At 41.2% G+C, this 21,632-nt stretch overlaps 1 pseudogene; it reads right to left on the minus strand.

The window, feature by feature from the left end:
* Window positions 1–287: 287 nt before the first annotated feature.
* LOC124657729 lies at window positions 288–19,944 on the minus strand (annotated as a pseudogene).
* Between the last annotated feature and the right edge of the window lie 1,688 nt (window positions 19,945–21,632).

The raw sequence follows: 21,632 nt of genomic DNA on the forward strand, positions 1-21,632 counted from the left end.
CTAGATGAATGTCATATCTTTTTCACCAAGGAAGCATCTCTTAGTTGTATAAGCAAGACAATTCTCCTTTTTACCCTTTTTCTTACCTCGACATTCAACCAAGTATTGGTTTCTCACTTGTCTTCTCTTTTTTTCATTTTGGATTTCCAACGAGTAATACCCATAGAAATGATAATTATTATCACACACTATACTATAACCATTTTTGTATACAAGGCCACAACGCATTTCAAGGCAAAACTTTGGTGACACATAGCACATATTTCGAAGTAAAGAGGGACGGAGTATTTGACAAAAATGTCTCAACATCACATAACAAATTATTTTTTTCATTACATTCTGTTTTTGCTGTAGCTAAGTAACAGGAGTAAAGAGCCAAATGGTCTCATCAATGAAACAATGAAATAATTGACGAATAGTTTGACATCGTTCGCATGAACTACTGAACAACAACTTTGAATGGGTGACGTCTCCCTTGTACAACAGTTGGTTGAGATCACATGAAACTACGACCAGAATGGCCAGATAACAGACTACTTTCTCTTCTCCCCGTCAGCTGTATCGGGGCTCCTTGAATGGTACCAAACAAGCATAAATCTATAGTAATGGATCATGTTGCTGAATAATGTCAGCTTCGCAAATTAGCGAGTGGCTCACATTCATAACGTTCACAGATGCACAAGGCTAAAAATGGTTGAGTTGGCGACAGCAACTTATTGCTCAGTGATCCATTTTCAGGTCAGTGATCTTCTGGCAGGGTCTCCTCTATGTACCTTTTTACCTCTCATAACGCTCCTATGCGTCATCTGCAGCTGCAGACGCTTGACCCTTTTTATTCCTGGTAACTTTGCTTGCTGGAAAGTGAAGCCTCGCGTACAGTGGTCTTGGTGCTCTAGATATCCTGTCAAAGCCCCTAACGCACACAAATCCTGCACATGTTCAGAACACAAATTAAGCACCTACAACAATACAACAATAATCGTGAGTAAAATTGTTACTGGAACCATTCCAATTGAACTAAAAAGAAATTACAATAGCATTCTACCCCATCATAGCCTCGTCCAACATCCCTCATGGATGAATACGCTTTCTACACCTGCAGATTTCCTATACTTGTCTACTTCCAATATGAAAATCCTTAACAACAAATAATTCCCAAACTTTTCCTTTTTTGACAAATAAAGCCGATATGTAAGATAATTATATCCTTTTGGGAGCAGACAAAGCATCAGACCATACAATACTTGCTACTGTCTGGTGCGACAAAGTAAATAGTATTTGGCCAATATTATATTTTAATTAATGTATTTATATTTGTTGGGTAATTTAGTACAAGTAGGTTTTGTATGAAAATATTTCCGCAATGCTATGCAGTTATGGACTACGCTTTTTCTTTTGCAAATAATAGGTATTTAGATATCCACCCTGGGGCATGAAAAGGTCAAGAAATTCAAAAAAAAAATTTGTCAGCAAACAAATGGAAATAATTTTTTACTCTAGGAAATAGTTTTGATCACACCCATTCCCATTATGCAAGACAAATGTCACACGACAGCATATGTTATATCCATTTGTAGTAACAGAGTTTGCAAGCCAACCACTTCAGCACTGGAAATACGGAAATAAAACTAGTGTTTGTGAAATTAATAAATTTAAAAAGGTAAAGTAAAAAAACTTAAAAAATATATATACTCCCTGATTCTCTCCTTCAAAGATGCTACGCCCTCCAATCCATAATAAGTGTCAGGGCTTTAGTTCAAATTTATTCAAATTTAAATTCGAACGAAGCCCCCGACACTTAATGTGGATTGGAGGGAGTACAAAACCTTTTGTGTGCAATCGTTTCCTATGTGTTCAAGCTATCACAAACAGGTATCTGTCCATTTCTTCATGTTTCTTTTTACTGGATATCACACAGTAATAAAAAAACATTTAGATGATTACCTTTCCAAAAGCAATGTTGTATCTCTTCAGTTGTTAAACCTGCAAAAGAAATATGTAAGTCATAATCGGCTGCACAACCTTGATGTGGCAATCTATCATTAACCATTGCCTTTTTTTAGTGTTTGTCCAGTACATCATAATCCGCCAAAGATAGATTGCTTATAAGGCTGATACAGTTAGTAACTTAGTATGAAACTCCACTTGACACAGGACAAAGCGATGTGGGAGTACATTCTGGTGCTTAACAAACACGATCTGCCAATCTCCCATACGTGAATATGAAACCAGGTGAAAACTGATTCTCTAGGGGGCAACATTAGATTTTGCTAAATGGGCCACTTCTTTCAACATCTAGTCTTTCCCAATTCCCAAGTTTTTGGTGTAATTAGCATTTTTTTAGCAAATGTTAACATTTAAAGGATTTTATCAACAATTGCTAAGTGATTTGTTCATTTGAATTCAATTCAAGAACTCATAGAGCCTACCTCCCTCGCTTACACATTTTGTAGTTAAAACTCTAGGCTCCCACGCCGCTAAAATCGTCACGAATGTCTCATTGCACTTATCTTGTATTTAAAACTCCATCAACGAAGGTTTTAATGACTCTAACATCACCACCTAGTGTATCCAGACCTGCGCTAATCATGCATGCAAACATATTTCCACATACCTATTTAGACGAGTGCAAATGAGTAACTATCGAGGTTTGCTTGGGAGTAAGGTCTCATCTAATAAGCACAAATGAGACCTTCATATCGAGTTTGGTCAGGTGACTTCATAGCTTGAGCACCATTTGGTAACATTGACCCTAGGCACGTGGTCTACTCTGGCTTATTCGAGCTCAGCTCATTGACAGCCCTTCTTACTGAAATGTGTTGTTTGCACAACATTTTTGAAGCAACAGTACGGATTGCAGGTGGGAGCTTGGGGGTGGTAGTCTGGATATGAGGAGGGAGCATTGGCCGCCGGCCAGCAAGGGGGATGCCATAGCCAGAGTGGGTAGTTGTCCAGCATGTGGTGAATGGAAAGGTCCTGTCGTATAGGTTGGTGCTGCATCTTTTAGATCTCCGTAAGATGGGACTTGGCAATTGACGTTAGCGGGGCGGGTCTATGTGAGTGTTTCCTGGTGAGAACAGGGCGTCGACCTGTTGGTTAGCACAGCGAGAGCGCGTGCTGCCCACCCGGGCTCGAATTCTCGGATTGACGGGTGCTCGCGGAGCTTTTCTTCTATAAAGCAAAGCCAGCCAGGGCTCCTGGCTGGTCTCTCTTTTTTTGTGAGTGTTTCCTCGTGCACAGGCATCCAGGCCCAAAAAAAATAGTGATTACGTATTGGGTTGCCCACCAGGTCTAAAGAATATCTCACTGCATCCAAGCCCAGCGACAATCCGCGTGGCATTGTCAGTTAGAGGAATTAAGGCATGGCTCATCATTAATTGGATGCTGATAATCTGAAGTCAAATTGTTAATTTTAAAGGTTATCCAGGATTCCAGGTCAGATGACATATTTTGCAAATGTCAATTGATATGCTGAATTATATATGCCAAGAATTTCCTAACACATTACGGTTAGTACACTTTTTTAGTTGAAATTACATACACTGCTGCATCGATGTCGAAGTTGTGCAACTGGATTATTCTTCTCTACCCACGCCCTAGACAGTAGTATTGCACCGATGGCCAGCTAGATGCTCATATATGCTCCAACCAATCTCATGCCATATTAACATCACTAAAAAAATTAATAAGTACTGTCATGGCTCGCTGTTCTCAGGCCGGACGGGGACTGACCATTGCTGCTTTCAGCTGGTGTCTCTGTTGTGTTTGTAACTATGGTGTAATAATAATAATGATCAGTGGCTTATCTCAAATAATAAATCTGGTGCTTTTATACCCAGCCAAGTGTACAGAATGAGTTTTCAGCATATATCTTCTCACTTTCCTTCACAATGGATCTGGAAGAGCAAGTGTACTTCCAAGCACAAATTTTTTGCCTGGCTAATTCTACATGATAGAATCAATACAAAGGATATGCTCAGGAGAAGGCATTGGCAAGTAACAAATGATCATACTTGTGTTCTTTGTCCCACTGATGCCCTGGAGGATTGGTCCCATTTATTCTTTGAATGCACTTTTAGTGTTAGAATTTGGATATACTTGCAAATTGATTGGGCACAAGGATCAGGACCAGAGATGCTGAAGAATACCAAGAGAAGATTTAAAGGTCCTTGTTTTGTGGAAATTATAATTTTGGCTTGCTGGAATATATGGAAACAGAGGAATAACAAGATCTTTAAGAATATCCAGCCAACATTCAGGAATTGGAGAGAAGGTTTCTTTTCTGATGTCACCCTGCTTAAGCATAGGGTCAAAGAGAGTACTGTGCCCATTTTGTCATCATGGCTTGACAACTTGTTGTAATCTCTTGTAAATAGTTGTAGGTAGTTTTTTCTCTCTCTCTTTTTGTATATACTACTTTTTGTTTAAAAGTAATAAAAAGGCTGTGGGGGGCTCCCCTGCAGTAGTTAGTTTCAAAAAACTATGGTGTAATAAGCGAAAACCTGTTGGGCTGCTGCCTGTAGCAGTTAAATTCAGGTGGGGAATTTGTTGACACCTCCCTCCCACTCCCCCTCCCCCCCAGTGAGCTTTCGAAAAAAAAAACAGCACTAAAAATATTCCAACAAACTAGTAAGTGGGAACACAATAATAGTCAGACAAGAACTGGAGTTACGTTGCCAGTACTTTATTTTGTCTATCTCAAACCTTCTTGGTCCAACTTTATGGTTTAAAAGATAGGAGCACACTCGGTTGTCATTTATTATGGAAATACCTTTAAAGATTGAAGGAGTTGAAGTTCCAAAGTAAACTGTTCTCTTAGGAAGGTCCCATATCCAGCTCCTTGGAACATCAACTGGGTTTCGGCTTGAGTCATGATCAGCAAATACCTGCAGTATAAATAGTTATAAGTAAATTTGATATCAGGAATATTTGCAATTTCTATAAAATGGTTTAAACCACTTAAACTAAAGTCAGCTGTAAGTACTTTCAACCATTACCTCATTTACTTGAAAATATGTACCATTGAGTGGAAAACTTCCTCTCATAGCTGTTCGGCATGGTACCTATTTGAGTTAATCAACAAAAAAAAGATAGTTAGACGCTACCATTTTGAAGATAATAATACATAGCCTCATTGAATCAATGATAATTGCATACTGAACTTCTGTACATACTACGGTGGATAATGTATGTAATTTCAGTTTCATTGTAGTGTGGATAGTATGTACAACCAGATACCATCCAACTACAACATGTTTAAAATATATTCAGTTTCATCGTAGTGTGGATAGTATGTACAACATGGGACATGGCGGGTCAACCAAATGCAATTTAAGCAATGGCAATAATTCTTGACTTCCACACGGCACAATGCAAGGTCACAATGAGCGAAGTCATTAGTTTACTTCTCACGCACTCCAAAGGACCAGAACAATCAATCTCACTGTGTCATGCACAAACACCAAAACTGTACACCGACTAATACATCACACTATTAGTCGAGACAGGAAGGATTTGACATAAGCCATTTCGTCTCCATTATAACACTCGACATCTATCAGGTGTTCAGGATTTTAAGACTACTAAGAATCATCTTCTAGTCTCTTTTTATTCTTCTCCCTGGAATATAACTTGTACACCAATTCCTACAGGACATCTTACTGGTCGGCCACTAGTATGGATCTTTGATCTGCCCCCGCAATGTACTTGCTGCTACCGGACCAAGCTATGTGCACAAGCTGACCTGATCAACCAGCTAAAACATTTTAACATGGTATGACCGTGCTGCCAATTGAAATGCTTGTTTGAATAAGAAACAAGGGAGTCAGCTGGTTCCTGGTTGGTAGTAAAACAAAGAAAGAATAGCACATCTTATTTCAAACAATATAAAGCCTAAGGCTCTGTTTGGCATCCAAGTTTTTCTAAAACCAAAGTACTATAAAACTGCGTGTCCGTTTGGAATACTTCAAAAAAAAGTTGCTGCCAAACGTACCCTGAGTAAAACCATGAAACTTCAACAGCACATCATAACTGGTACAATTGTCTAGCTTAGACAACAGATGTTCAACCAAAAGTTAAGTTCAACTTGCTATAAAAAAATCATCTTGTCTATCAGATTATGTGTGCTTGCACGATAAATAAAAACTGATTATCAGAATAGCCTTTCCAATGAATAATTCATCTCAACAACTTATCTACCAACTATAAATCGTCCAATTGGATTTGAATCTTCGGTTCTACAGACCAGTTGGATACTGGGCCAAGGCGGTTCGAAGAACTTTCTTCCATGTTTTTTGTTGGAATCTAAGATTAGTGTAATAGTACTCTAGTAGAGTCTAGAATGCTCTAGGGGAATTGGAGATTAGTAGTCTCCTAGGAAAGTCTAGAATATTCCAGTAGTGTGCTAGAATCTAAGTTAGTTTATTAGCAAAGTCTAGAGTATTCTAGGGAGTGTTAGTATAGTAGTAGTGTCTAGACTATTCTAGTGTATGAGTTAACATGTAAGCCTAAGTTGAGCTATATATATGAGAGGGTGTGGAGGTCCAAGGGACCAACCCATCCACAATTTCCCCAAAAGCCTACATGGTATCGTAGCTAGAGGCAGTGATGGTGTGTGCTACGGGCTGCCTGTGGTGATTCGGTGGAGTGAGGTGGAGTTCCGCAAAATCCAGGGGAAATACAACGGACGGGCAGAGGAGTGGAGTGCTGCCCGGGTAGAAGTGTTGATGTGAGCTGCTGCAGAGGTGCGGAGCCAACCGTCTGCAGCGTTCGAAGTGGTGGTGAATCTTGCAAAGTTCGGTGTGGTGGTGAAGGGAGCAGCTGGGTGAGGTGCAGCTGCTTGTGGCTTGCAGTGAAGAGGGAGAAGCAAAGGTGCTGATTTCTGCGTGTGCGAGTAGAGGACAGAGGAGAGACCTAAGCTGCGTGTGCAGCCAGAAGAAAGATCCGAGAGGGTCGAGAGATCCGCAAGAGTAGGTCAAATATAGCAGAGAAGAGAAGAAGCACATAAGCTGGTTTGTTGGTGATTTTCAGCAATATTGATCAATGGGGGAGAATCAAACAATTGAGAAGCTACTTGAGAAAATGACTCAATTTCTCAAGGAGATTGAGAAGTTGAGACAATCAAGGGAGAGTGCAGAAATTCCAAAACAAAGTGGAAAAACAACTGTCCTAGGAAATTGTGTGAATCTTGCACAAACGAAGAAGCAATCTCAAGTCGGGCTCCTGCATTAAATGGAACTTGTTCAAATTGGATTCCGGATTCGGGAGCATCAAGCACATGTCACGGGTAAGTGGAGTGAGTTTGCATCATATACTCCACATCCACCCATGCATAAAGAGACAATCCAAACAGCCGATGGAACTTATCAACTTCGTGAAAGGGGTCGGCACAGTGAAATGCACTCCGTCCATTACATTGTCTTCGTTATTATATGCTCCATCCTTTCCGGTGAGTTTGGTGTCTATGAGCTCTTTGGTTGATGATATTGATTGTCGAATAATTGCCGATCGATATAATTGTATAATTGAAGAGAGGAAGACTGGAAGGAGGCTTGGGATAGGTGTGAGACATAAGGGATTGTGGTACTTGGATAGAAGGGAAACCGATGAAGCGTTGTGCATCTGCTCTCACGAGTTGTTACCAATGATGATGAGGCAAGGTTGATACTCCAACATTGTCGATTGGGCCATATGTCCTTTGATACTATGAGTAAGATATTCCTCGAAGAAATGAAGAAGGTGGACAAAGAAAAACTTGTGTGTGATGCATGTGAGTTTGGAAAACACACCAGGACATCATATGTGAGTCGTGGATCTGCGGAGCACGTTGCCCTTTGTACTGATTCACTCTGATGTATGGACTTCCCCGGTGGTCTCTGTTAGCGGGATGAAGTATTTTGTCACCATCATTGATTGCTACTCCCGAATGACTTGGATATATCTTCTGAAACATAAAAGTGAGGTGCTTACATGCTTTAAGGACTTCTATGCATATGTCCAAAATCGCTTCAACGCTAGTATTCAAATTATCAGGACAGATAATGGGACGGAGTATGTGAACAATGAATTTGGCAATTTTCTTTCCCAAAAAGGAATACTTCATCAAACTTCATGTCCTGATACTTCTCCACAGAATGGAGTAGCTGAAAGGAAGAATCATCATCTGCTGGAGGTGGCTCGATCACTTATGTTTACCATGAATGTGCCCAAATTCTTGTGGAGTGAAGCGGTTATGATCGCTACTTATCTCATCAACCGGATGCCCTCAAGAGTGCTTGGGATGAAGACTCCATATGAAATGATCTATGGCCAAAATGAGTTCATCGTTCCGCCAAAGGTGTTTGGGTGTACTTGCTTAGTTAGAGACCATAGACCTTCGGTGGGAAAATTGGATCCTCGTGCTCGTGAAGTGCATCTTCATTGGATACCCATCCGGACAAAAGGGCTACAAGTGTTGGAGCCCTAGTGAGCGGAGAACATGTGTTAGCATGGATATGACATTTAGAGAGTCCGAGCCGTTCTATGGAGAGAAGACGGACCTCGGCTCGTTGTTTGACTTTGACTCTCCTAGCACAATCGAAGCTAGTCGAGAGGGAGAGTGAACTTTTGAGGACAAAGGAACATGAACCATCCAGAGTTGTTGTTGGTTCAATTCCATCTCCTACGAGTGAAGAGAGATGGACAAAGCCAAATGAGGAAGAAAATCTAAGGGTGTCTACAAGGAGACAAGCTACAAGTAAAGAGAGATGGAGAAAGCCAAACGAGGAAGAGAACTTGAAAGTGTATACACGGAGAAAATCGCAGCAGATGAGCAAGCAGCAACAACAGGTTCCCACGACAAGTGACACACAAGTGCAGGGGAGCAACATGTGCAACAACAGAGTTCCCACGACAAGTGACACACGAGTGCCGGGGAGCAACATGCTCCAACAGTGTTGAAGCCGATGATGAATTGTCCGATGACGCAGTCCATCTATTACGAGGGATTCAATGACTTGCCCATTGCCTTAAGAAAAGGAACCCGAGCTGCAGCTAGAAAACCTCCAAATTGGTACCAGGAGGAGCATGACATTGCTAATTATGTATCATATGCATCTCTATCTACGAACTACAGGGCCTTCATCGCATCATTGCAATCCGTGGTGATCCCAAGAGATTGGAAAGAAGCAAAACAAGACCCAAAGTGGTACGAGGCCATGTTGGAGGAAATGAAATCTCTTGAGAAGAACAATACATGGGATCTTGTTACTCTTCCAACTGGAAAACGTCCGAGCTACTTGCAAATGGGTGTATTCCGTGAAGCAATCCCCTGAAGGGAAAATAGAACGATACAAGGCAAGGTTGGTGGCAAGGGGTTACAGATCAAACATATGGGATTGACTATGACGAGACCTTTGCGCTCGTTGCAAAGATGAGTACTATAAGAACTCTTATTTCTTGTGCTCGCTAACTTTGGTTGGCCCTTGCATCACTCGGATGTCAAGAATGCTTTCTTGCATGGAGATCTCCGGAAGAAGTTTATATGGACATTCCACTCGGCTTTAGTAACTCCAACACCCGGGGAAGGTGTGCGGATTGAAGAAGTCTTTATATGGTCTCAAGCGATCACCAAGGGCATGGTTTGATAGGTTCCGGAGAGCCATACGCAATATGGGTTACAAGCAATGTAATAGGGATCATACCGTGTTCTATAGGCATTCGGGCGTCGTATTACCATCCTTGCGAGCTTATGTGGATGACATTGTTATCACCGGAGACGATAATGATGAAATAAGCCGATCGAAGATGAGATTGAGCAGAGAATTTGAGGTTAAGGATCTAGGACAACTCAAGTATTTCTTGGGTATTGAGATTGCGAGATCTCCTAAAGGAATAGTTATCTCTCAACGGAAATATGTGTTGGATCTACTCAATGAGACTGGTATGCTTGGGTGTCGGCTCGCTTCAACTCCTATTGAGCAAAATCACCGCCTATGTGAGTCGGGATATCCAGCATTAGAGAGCGCTACCAACGGCTTGTTGGTCGACTTATCTATTTATGCCATACGAGACCCGATATATCTTATGCCGTGAGTGTGGTGAGCCGCTACATGCATGACCCAAGAAGTGGACATCTAGAGGCAGCTTACAGAATTTTACGCTATCCGAAAGGAAGTCCCGGAAAAGGTCTATGGTTCAAGGCCAATGGGCACTTGAGTGTGGAGGGATATTGTGACGCTGATTGGGCAAGTTGCCTTGATGACGGAAGGTCAACATCAGGTTTTTGTGTCTTCGTAGGAGGAAACTTGGTATCTTGGAGGAGCAAGAAGCGACATGTGGTCTCAAGATCAACCGCAGAAGCGAGTATAGAGCAATGGCGGTGTGTTTGTGTGAGATGTTATGGATGAAAGGCCTCCTATCGAATTGAAGCTACCGCGGAGAGGGCCATTGAATCTTTGGTGCGACAACAAGTCAGCAATAAATATTGCTAACAATCCCGTTCAACATGACCGAACAAAGCATGTGGAAATAGATCGATTCTTCATTAAAGAACGGCTTGACGAAGGAACCTTGAAGTTAAGCCATGTAACCTCTAGAGAACAAATAGCAGATTGTCTAACCAAAGGATTAGGTAGTAAGGAATGTTTGTTGGCATGTAACAAGATGGGAATGATAGATATCCATCGCCCATCTTGAGGTGAGTGTTGGAATCTAAGATTAGTGTAATAGTACTCTAGTAGAGTCTAGAATGCTCTAGGGGAATTGGAGATTAGTAGTCTCCTAGGAAAGTCTAGAATATTCCAAAGTAGTGTGCTAGAATCTAAGTTAGTTTATTAGCAAAGTCTAGAGTATTCTAGGGAGTGTTAGTATAGTAGTAGTGTCTAGACTATTCTAGTGTATGAGTTAACATGTAAGCCTAAGTTGAGCTATATATATGAGAGGGTGTGGAGGTCCAAGGGACCAACCCATCCACAATTTCCCCAAAAGCCTACATTTTTTCTTTCTGTATTTTTTCTTTAGGGATTCTTTGGGACAGAGGATAGGAAATTTTGGAATATGGAAAACAGAGCAAGAAGATGTCACATACTATGGATTCCCACAGGATTGTAAAACATAGGAAGTTTACAAACGCTGTTTTGGATGGTTTTTAGGAACCAGCACCAAATTTTGGAGGAAACAAGTTCTTGGAGAGAGAGGATGCCTCAGATTTCTATAAGTAAAATAAAATGAGGTTTGAGCTCAACTTGACTTTATTATGGAATCAGGGCATAGGAATGCAATCCATAGGAATTTGACAATTCTAAACTATGTTCCAAAGGGCCTAGCGGGGAAAAAACCGAAAACTCCATCATTCAGAATACCTACGGAAGTCATACAATCCTGATAGGCCTTTAAACGGTCACAGCGAACTCGATAAAACATGGGTAAACTGGCCGTACATTACTAGTTCCCACTAGTTGGATCCCACAAGGACGTATAGTTAGACAGTTGTCATTCTTTACTCTGGCAAATATTGCATAAATTAACAACGTACCAAAATTGTTCCTCTGACTTTCTGAGCCTGCGCCTCCCGTATACTGTTGCAACTAAAGCATGCACTGCTGTCACATAGTTCACCGCTCTCATATGAGTTGCAAGATGTCTTAGGCGCATCAGTCGACTGAGCCGTTTCACCTGTTTTATATTAAAAAACATCAAGAACCCTTGACCGTACAGGAGTATGGAAGCCATATACTTTTCAACTTATATGTGCTTCTTACCTGGGGTCCATATAGAGAGCAGATATGGGCAAGGATCGTCAGGCTCTCTTTGGTCATACTGCACAAAGTAAGGAAATATCGTCATTATGATCTTAAATCCCGATTAGTAGAGTTTAATTTCAACAATGTGTTATGAACTCACTCCTTCCAGAAGTGGATGTGAGTCTGGCAGTTCATAGCTGCAGCCATGTAGAAGTAGAGATGTCAAATAATAACATTTCAGGTATAGATCATGCGTAAACTTCTCGAATATGACAAAACATGAGGGTACTATAATTATCATCAATGCTACTGGATTTATGGAAGACGGGACATACACTTGATGCTCTGTTCTTAGGCGACTAATATTCTTAAGCTTAGGAGTTGGAATAGACGCAGCTTCCGGAGTTATAGCAACCAAGGCATTTGACATATCAGCATCTTCAATTTCAATGTTATTGACTTGCATATAATTCTTGAGATTCTGTGCAAACTCCTCGAAATTAAGCTTGATTGTAGGAATTTCTTCAGGATCGTCAAAGAAAAGATCCTCTATGGCGCTCTCTTTAATCTCTGCTGTCTCTGGTTCTGGTTCCGGACTTGCTGGCTCTTCAATGATTGGCTGGCGATTATCCAAAACATGGTCATGGGCATGGGAATTCCACTCAAGTTGATTTACAGGCCTAGAACTTATATATGGCTGGTGGCAGCTCTCTGCAGCGATTGGCTTTCCTGTCGTAACTAAACTCTTCTCTTCAGGTCCAGGAAGAGCAAGCCTAGCACTGTATAAAAAATAGAACTTGTTAGCGACGTGCAGCCATCCACTAGCATTTCATTTCTTCTATTGAAAGAGCTAATAGCTCCACCGGATTTGTCAGAACTATTGAACTGGAATGAATTTTCTTCTCCAGCAACCCAAGTTTACGCAGGGGGTTATTATCAGTAGATGCCGTCAAGCAAGTAAATAGATTGTTATCCACGAGGGAGGTATTGTAGCTACCAAATTTGTTTCCAGGTAGTAAATAGATTGTTATCCACGAGGGAGGTATTGTAGCTACCAAATTTGTTTCCAGGTTACTGTAACTACCAAATAACACACTGCAATACATACTTACACACAAAAAAAAACTCCCACAAATATTTGATTACCCTAGTAGAATGTATATCAACATTCAAGTATCTTAAGACATTACCTCGCAAACGCACTCGCAAAGTGCTTACATTCAGCTCTCATTGGGCACGCATTGCAGTTTGGCTTACTTTTTGTACAGAACACCTGACAAGGAAAACAAAGTAAAACTATTTTAATAACACACAGTAAGCCAATTACTAAATTTTGCTTTAATAAATTTGATATATCTCATGTTTACCTTACCAAACGTTATCATTTGATAGTGAAGCTCGTACCTGCACAATGTAAATTGTCACTATATACCTGCAGATAATTGACCTTTTCCAAAGTAAATATTTAACAGGGTTTCTGAAACTTACAATGTCCTCTGATCAAGCTTGCATAATCGAGGCCAGAGGTATTTCTGTATGTTCTCCAGCATCGGATACCTTCAGCAGTGGATGATCATACTCAGTCATTTGTGTATATACTAAACAAACCAACTGTAAAGATTGAGGACACTTACAGCTCCAACAGATGCAACTGAAGAGACTCGGGGAGCGGTTGAAGTGGCACCCATCCCAGCCTCACACAAATTCGACCAACGTTTGTGTCCACCTACACATATAATTAAAAGATGCAGATAAATCTCCAGAATTAAATGAATAATTATTAAGAAAAATTAGGAAAAGAATAACATACAGGGAAAGCCATATGATGGAGTGTCAAAAGACGCACACACTCTACACTCTTGAGTCCAAGTCCTCTAATACTTAAGAGGTACTCCCTGAAATAGACACAATAAGAATGTTTTAAATGTCAAAACCATTCAACAATAGAATTTTACATGCATTTAGCCTATCGCCACAACGCCACACAAAATATAAAGATGGGGTGCACTGTGCAAACATCTAATCAGTCGATCATGTAAACTTCCCACCTGAACAGCCGTGCAAGACAACTGGATGAACTACATTCATCTAATAAGGTTGAGGTCACATGGGTAAATAAATTTTAGAATAACCACGTCACATGCTAAAACCTTTTTTTAGCGCTCTGACCATCTCCAGACCCTATGGGTCCATGCATCTAAAGTATTGAATTGTTTCTTCCACCTCCAATTGAGTTCCTTCTTATTAAGCTTCTAATTTTGTTTAAAAAGAGGATAAAGAGGACCAGATACTACTTCTGACCCAAAACAAAAATGACTAGTCCATACTTTGCAGTCCCCGAAATAGGACTTCAGTTATTAATGTCAAGATGATATGTTAGTTAAAGTCTATAAAGCATTTCGTAAAGATATGACAGTTATTATTCTTGTGCCTGGTATATCTGTAATCTTATCTGTGGCTAAATATAATAGGATTTCAGTGGACGGAAGAATTGCACAGCTACACGAGCACCCTACAGTATTCTAATTTGATCAATCAAGCCCCTTAGTCCAGATTCTGTTCAAGTAGAGCCATTTATACATAATACAGTCAACGGTGCCCTTTTAAGAGTCACAGCTAATTTGACATACTAACTACAATTCAATCAGACACCTGTACTTCTGCGTACGTTAGCATATTGCATCAAACCAATATCAGATGCATTGCGGCCAGCTGGCTAGCAAGACAGGGATATGCTGTGGTGTGTGAATCCTGTCCAGGGAAGACACCTAGGAGGATTCCTAGTTAAACAAAAATAAGTCAAATAAAGAGGTAGGAGTACTATTTAGGTGTTGCCTGTGTAACTTCTGAGGGAATCAAGCAAGAAAAAGTTATCTATTTTCTCAATGTTACTCTCTCTCTCTCAACCCAATTGTTCACAGCATATTCGATAACTTTTGAGGAAATCGAGCAACAGGAATAAATATGTTCTCTTGTCTCAACCTTAGAAATGAAGTGTTAGTTCGGTAACTTAGAAATGAAGCCCGATTGAAACAAAAAATCAATGGAAGGCCTCGTATAATTTTTCCTCAAATAGCGATGACGAGACAATGTGTAGAAAAAACAAGTACTGTTATGAATGTTAGCTCATATATAATGATTTAGCTTACTTTGCTTTGTCTGGATCCACATAGCGCAACCATTCAAGATCAATGGCCCCATGGTCTGTCACCAACCGGTTTAGAAATGCCTACAATACAAATTGATAGAGATGAGCATACATGACTGGACAATGATATTCCACCAAATAGGCAAATCTAGATTTAATTGGACGTGTTCATACAACTAGAGGTATACCATACTTCATTTAATAATTAATTTCTGACATACTTACTTTTATACGCTCCGACAGCATGTTATTCATCCCTCGCTCTCTAATCGTGTCAGATATTTCCTTCACATCTATTTGCCTTATTGTTTCCCAATCAAGTGCGTCTTTTGCATTTTGACCTCTTTCTTCATTTCCACGGTTGGCAATAACTTCTTTTCTTAAAATATCCCAGTCATATGTTTTCTTTTTACGAGCCCCAGCTCTTGTCTTCTTTGTTTTTGATTTGTCAGCAGGAACTTCAAGGAAAGCCTTTTTCGTATCTTTGGGTTTCTCTATTGAATCTGAAGCAACATCCTGTAGGAGTGGAGAATTTGATTTCTCGCTTTGATATAAGTTTGAAGAAAAATGACTCCCGTCCTTGTTTTTTAAAAGTCCAACATTATCATACTGTTGGCTACATTCTGACTGATGTTTTTCACCTCCAATTTGCTTTGCTTTGGTAGTAAATTTCTCTTGCAAATTCAGACTTACATGCTGTTCCACAAATGCAGCTACAGCATCATTTCTTGAAAGATTATTTTGAATGGAGTGCTCCTTAGCAAATGAAACCGTCTCTGAACATGACGGATGAAAATACTTATCCATGATTGGTGAAATGAAGTCAGCTCCTCGTGTTGTCGCAGAAGGGAAATGAATTTTTTCCTGACTTAAAGATCCATCTACATCATATAAAAGGGCAGTTAAAGAATCAGCCATTTTGGTTTTATCAGAGTCAATTCCAGGAGAAGGTAAAGGACCATTAAATATAGTCTCAGCTCGTGTGTCATTGGAATCAAATCCATTGTATGCTGAGCGCTCTAAATAACTGACATGTGCAAGATCTGGCAGATGAGCTTGGCCATTGTGGTGACGAGAGACAGAAGCATGAAGTGGTTGATGCTTGCTGCTGAGATGATGTACTTCGCTGGGCATTGACCCCTTGTTTGCACATGGCTCTGGAAATCGATCATATTCCGATAAACCAATTTTTTCATTAAACTTGCTTTTTAGCTCTTGCATCCTTAGAAGTTCTGTATATGTGGTGGAATTGCTCGTACCATTGGGCATATTTCTGCCAACAGAATCTTGTGCTGTAAAATTTACGTATGTACTAGGAAACATGTGATCGGTCATGTTAAACAGATAATCTGGGGAACTTTGAGATGAAATGGCAGAGTCTTGTGACGAAACAACATCCTCCAGTGCCACATCTTCAGCTTCAACAACACTTTCAGTACCCGCGGCCAGTGTCTTGCTCTCATGCAGTCTAACCGGCAGTGTCCCATAAGAATTACAATAAACTCCAGCTGCACAGTCCACTCCATCTCCAGGAGAATTTTCGAACAATCCAACACTGTTGCTTCCTTCTTCTTCTGTTATAACTAATGAGCCTGTTGTATTACTCGCCTCTTCAACAAGGATACCGCCCTGCAACTTGACAGAATCACCAAACAATCCAGAACAATCTCCATTCTCTTCTGACATGGCATGAAACATCCTACTTGGTATTCTAGAGACTTCTGGCTTTGCAGGAAATTTTGCAGCGAGAGCCATAAAAGCAGAGCTGCAAAAAGTATAAATAAACAGTCAGACAAACAACACAACCTCAGAATGCTAGTCACAAACGGCTTCTAATCAAATAGGTTGTAAGCTTTAATTCACCTAGAAAGATGGTCTGAGACATTCTGAGTAAGAAAAACACCCACAACTGAATCCACAACAGATCCTTTCCAAGGAGAAAAACGTCGATCTCCTGCAAATACACAGAGGTCATTCAAGAGTTAAAGCCTTAAAAGTGTCCTCCTGCAAATCCGTAAACACAAAACTACATCGAACACAGTGCAACCCAACCCATTAATGATCATCCCATTAACACAAACTCAGAAGTTAGAACATTAGACCATGTCAGGTTTTGGAATCCTATACATGGACTCTATCTATATGTAAAAGAGTATATATAAGGCCCTATCGGGAGTAATCATTTGAAATAGCAGCAATACCTTGAACTAGATGCATGCGAGCAATGAATGAATCAATACGTCCTCGGAATATTTTTCTCTCTTCATCGAGCCATTTCTCCTTGTCCTTGTCCATCTCTTCAGAACCATCAACCATATCCGGTTCCATTAATAACTTCCACATTAGGGCAGTTACTGGATCAAGGTTCACTTTGACCCGAGCATGTTTTCTTTTCACTTTCCCCTCATATGGAACAATTGCACCAGATTCTCCTTTATAAGGGACAAGAGCACCATGTGGCTCAGGTGTCCCAGTGTCATCTGATTTGCTTATGTGTAAGACTTTTATCTTTTGAATTATGAGATCCAAAGGATCCAGATCCGCCAGGGGTGCTATAGCTCCAGGAAAGCTTTCTCTACTTCTTTCTGTATTAAGCCCTTTGAAACTAGGAGCCTCAACCACACGATGTCCAGAGACACTACAAATACCCTCATTTTGTAATTGATCAGTATGGCTATCTTTGGACATAAGCTCTGTACCAGCCAGCTTTTCTTTCCTTGGACGACCTCTAGGCTTTGGAATCTCACCAGGTTTTATTTCTTTTCTGGGCCGTCCTACTTTTCGCTTCTCACTGGTTTTAGCTGCAGTGGTTTCTCCACAAACCTCCACTTGATGATTCTCATTTCTCAGAACATCAGTACCTGGTGATGAATTTATTGGATTAGTAAAGAGCCTAATAACTTCTCCAGAACTCTCCAGTGGGCAACTATTTTTTTCCAAAGTGTCATTATCCTTTGACTGGGTTGTTGGAATGACAGGGGAACTATTTTTTTCCCACTGATACTTCTACCAACCTCGTGAGAAGCACCAATGCAGAAGCTATTGCAAGTATCATCTTGAGAGGGAGTGTTGTGCTTATTCAGTTCAACCGGCAAATCTGACCCTTTAACTGTGTTGCCTTCCAAAAACTGATGTTGATGACTTCCAGTTCTCGGATTAAAGCTTTGGCTTCTAAGGGTGTTTACATTACTAGGCAACTGTGTGAACTTTTCTGTTATGAACCTGAAATGTTCGTCAGGTGCTTCAACAGAATCCCTGTATGCAGTGCCATGCATAGCAGGTCTGTAATGTTGCTGGATCATTTCTGGTCTTTTAACCATATTGTGTCTTGATGCTCCAAAACTAATCATTCCTCGGGAAGCTCGTGATTTCTCACGGACTATCAATCTTTGAGCATCAGCTAAGGTAAACACATTAGAGTTGATAGTTGAAACCACATTTGTATTCCGATTGTTGGACAAATGCATAGATGGGGTAGAAATATTACCCACAGCTCCATTCAGATGGTTACTATAATTATCTGTTCTCATTCTTTTGTAATTTTCAGGAAAATATGAACCCTGAGAGGTTGCAGTATGGCAAGCATCTACAGATGTCCATCCTTTCCTTTGCTGGTTGAAATTCACACCTGACAAAATATGAGCACCATTGGAAGCATTATGTTCTCCTCTGGTATTATCCAGTGCATGCATATGTGATGAACCGCGAGAACCATGAGGTCCAAGTGCACCACCTGTTTGCATGTAAGAACTGGTCGGAAACTTCAAATAGTCTATCGGTGTGAGGTCGTTCAAATTTGCTATCATGGAATGCCCTTCAATGTGCTTGGGCGGTGAGATGGGGTTTTGTGTCGATCTGTAGCCATGAGACATTTGGTCGGTTGCCCAAGCCTCTCTTAAATAAGGATTGGTGATGAAATTTTCCCTCATTGCAACCCCTTCAGAACACTGAGCAGTCGTAAATGAATTTTCAGGAATCCTGTGACAATTAAACATCTGTTTGTCCATTTGTGTTTCTCTTACAGAAGCTTGTGGAGAAGAAAGCAAATATTCAGTAAAATTAGTTGGCATTCCCTGCATTAGACTGATCGAACTGTTGAGATCAGGTAAATTTTTGCCTGGCATGCCAGTACAGACCTCTAGCAAAGGATCTTGTTGTAATGTTCCCCTTACTACTGACTGAAAAAATTGTGCAGGCCTGTCCACAAAATTAGCACACTCATTTTGCATCTGATCTGTAGAACTATTGAGGTCAAGTAATATTCCTTTGGGCATATAACGTCCAGGTAAAAACTGTGCATTGGCTATTTCATTGGCTGAACTGTAAATTGCTGTTTCTGTATTATCTGCAGGCAGTAACTGTGCACCAGCCATCTGATTGGCCGAACTGTACATTGAACTGGTGGTAAAATCCACATGGCATGGCAACTGGGTTTGGACATTACTTTGACCGGTAGAAGACTCGCATGGTTGATAATCCTTGGGATCGGTAGATCTCAGCTGGGATTGATATCCAGGTTGTGCGCTCTCTCGTGGAGCATCCCCATCAACGTTCAGACGCCGCTTAACCGGTTTGGGCTTGGATCTGCTGAGTGAATCCGCAGTCTGTTCTGGGGGAGGTTGGCCTGCTTGTGTATTCTTGCGGACATATTTTCTTTTGCCAGATGGTTTTTCTTCCTTTGCCTTGGCAGGCTTGGGAGTTGCAGCCTTAGGAGCCTTTGGTGGCTTGAAGACCTTCGGCCTGTGCTTTTTCCTCTTGGCCTTTGGTGGTGGAGTGTTGTTCAAGTCAATGACTTCAGTTGGTCCAGCACCATTCTGAACCTCTTCAATTGCCCCAGAATCATGTCTACTGACTTCAACTGGACCAGCAGCACTTGTAATGCCAAAAGCATGAGCAGATTCTTTCCCCAATAATGCAACCGCGCTACTTCCAGTCTGCATCTCTAAGGAAGTGTCCAACATCAAACTTGAGAAATAAAAATCGCCTGAGCTCTGTGTTTGAGGAAGCCATTGTCCAAAATCCTGCATATTTACTTTGTCTATTTCATCTACCTGGTGTACACAAAAAGCTAACCCACCATAGGTTTCTATCAAGCTTTTTGCCAATTTTCAGGAGCAGCAAGATTGGATCGCCACCTATTTGGTCTCCCAGTCTCCAGTTCTGCACCTGCAAAATATGAAGGCACACTTCATCCACCTTAAATATACACAGACAATGAAGCAACTGTCAGATATGCACGGCCAACTCATTGTGATTATCCAAAATATGCTAGTACTAAAGGAAGGAGCCAATATTATCACTTTATCAGTGGCCAACGTGAGCCTCCTGGCACTCTTACCAAAACAGAAAAACAAAAACGAACAGATGCAGCTGAGTAATCCAAATTATTTTTGTTAAGGTCCTTTACACACACACAAAAACTCCACCCGCCATCATGTGTGGTGTGGATCCTCCATTTACTCACTCCAAAATTCACATGGCCGCCTTTGTGCTATAGAGCAGAAGCATTGGCGTGCTTTAACTGCCCTGGCGCAAGAAAAAAAACATGGGAACTCATGTGCCCCCCACCGCTCCCAGTTGGAACTATGTGGTTGCAGTTTCTTCTGGCCATAGTCCTCCGAGAATTTTTTTTCTTTTGTGAACTGGCTCCCAATCAAGAAGAAAAAAAAGATCCCATGCTGAACTCCGAATTACAGTTGATATGCATCCGACGTTACTCAAACAATACTACTAATTTCTATGACATCCAAGTTTCGATGCCACCGATCACAGACTCAATCCAATAAATCTTGATATTTCAGCACCTAAAAAAGCAAACTTTCCACCGATCACGTACCTTCCACTTGCAGCTCCAGAGGGGAAAAGGAAGAGAGGCCCCGGTGGCAGCGAACGGCGCGGCGCCGGCAACGACCCTCGAACCTAGCGGCGGAGAGAGCGGGCGGCGCGAGGAAGGTCAAGGGCGGCCGGCCCACCGGCGAGACGGATCGGGGGCCCGCGCGAGGAATCGAGTAGGGGAGGGGAAGGGAGAGTGGAGGGTGGGGGTTCAGGGCGAAGAATCGAGCGAATCCAGTAGGGGAAGGCTGCAGAGACTCGGTCGAGTGTTGGATTCTTGGTTTTCTGGGGAAATGGGAAGAGGAGGGAGGGGGACAAACGGTGTTATGCTGAGAAGAGAAATACTGCAGGCAGCGAGAAGAAGATGACACCGCGTGATTGACCACGAGGTGGAAAGATCTGGTGCGGCTATAAATAAGCAGCCATTTATGTGCCTCTCCTAGGCCACACTCGTTCCGTAGGAGCCAGTTACTTTTGTGATCTTGTCCTAAAAATAGTGTAGGCTCTTTTTTTATGTTACTTTAGCCACAGCTGATCACACTGGTACTGAGACGTCGCTATCGAGCTGTCCGGTCAAATAGACAGTTTGGCGCGCGCATGTTGCTTTCAAATTATATTCTAGTGTTATTTTCCGTGCCTGGTTAACGGTCGGCTTCGTTACCGAGTTTTCGACCGTTGAAACCAGACAGCTTATCATTGCGAATGATTTGACTAACTATATTGTCTAGATTTTGGTGGAAGCTATCGACTCTCTTGCTTTAGTTACACACTTCAATCTATCGTGGCAGCTGTACTGGTTGGCACACAAGCACATTGCTTTCCACCATTATGTTTTGATTTGATATCATTCTTTGTGATTAACTCCATTACTTGACCGATTTCTTAAGTTATCATTTTATATAAGTTACCAATTTCTTAAGTTATCATTTTAA

Source organism: Lolium rigidum, chromosome 5 (assembly GCF_022539505.1).
Source record: "Lolium rigidum isolate FL_2022 chromosome 5, APGP_CSIRO_Lrig_0.1, whole genome shotgun sequence".
Classification (NCBI taxonomy): Eukaryota; Viridiplantae; Streptophyta; class Magnoliopsida; order Poales; family Poaceae; genus Lolium; species Lolium rigidum.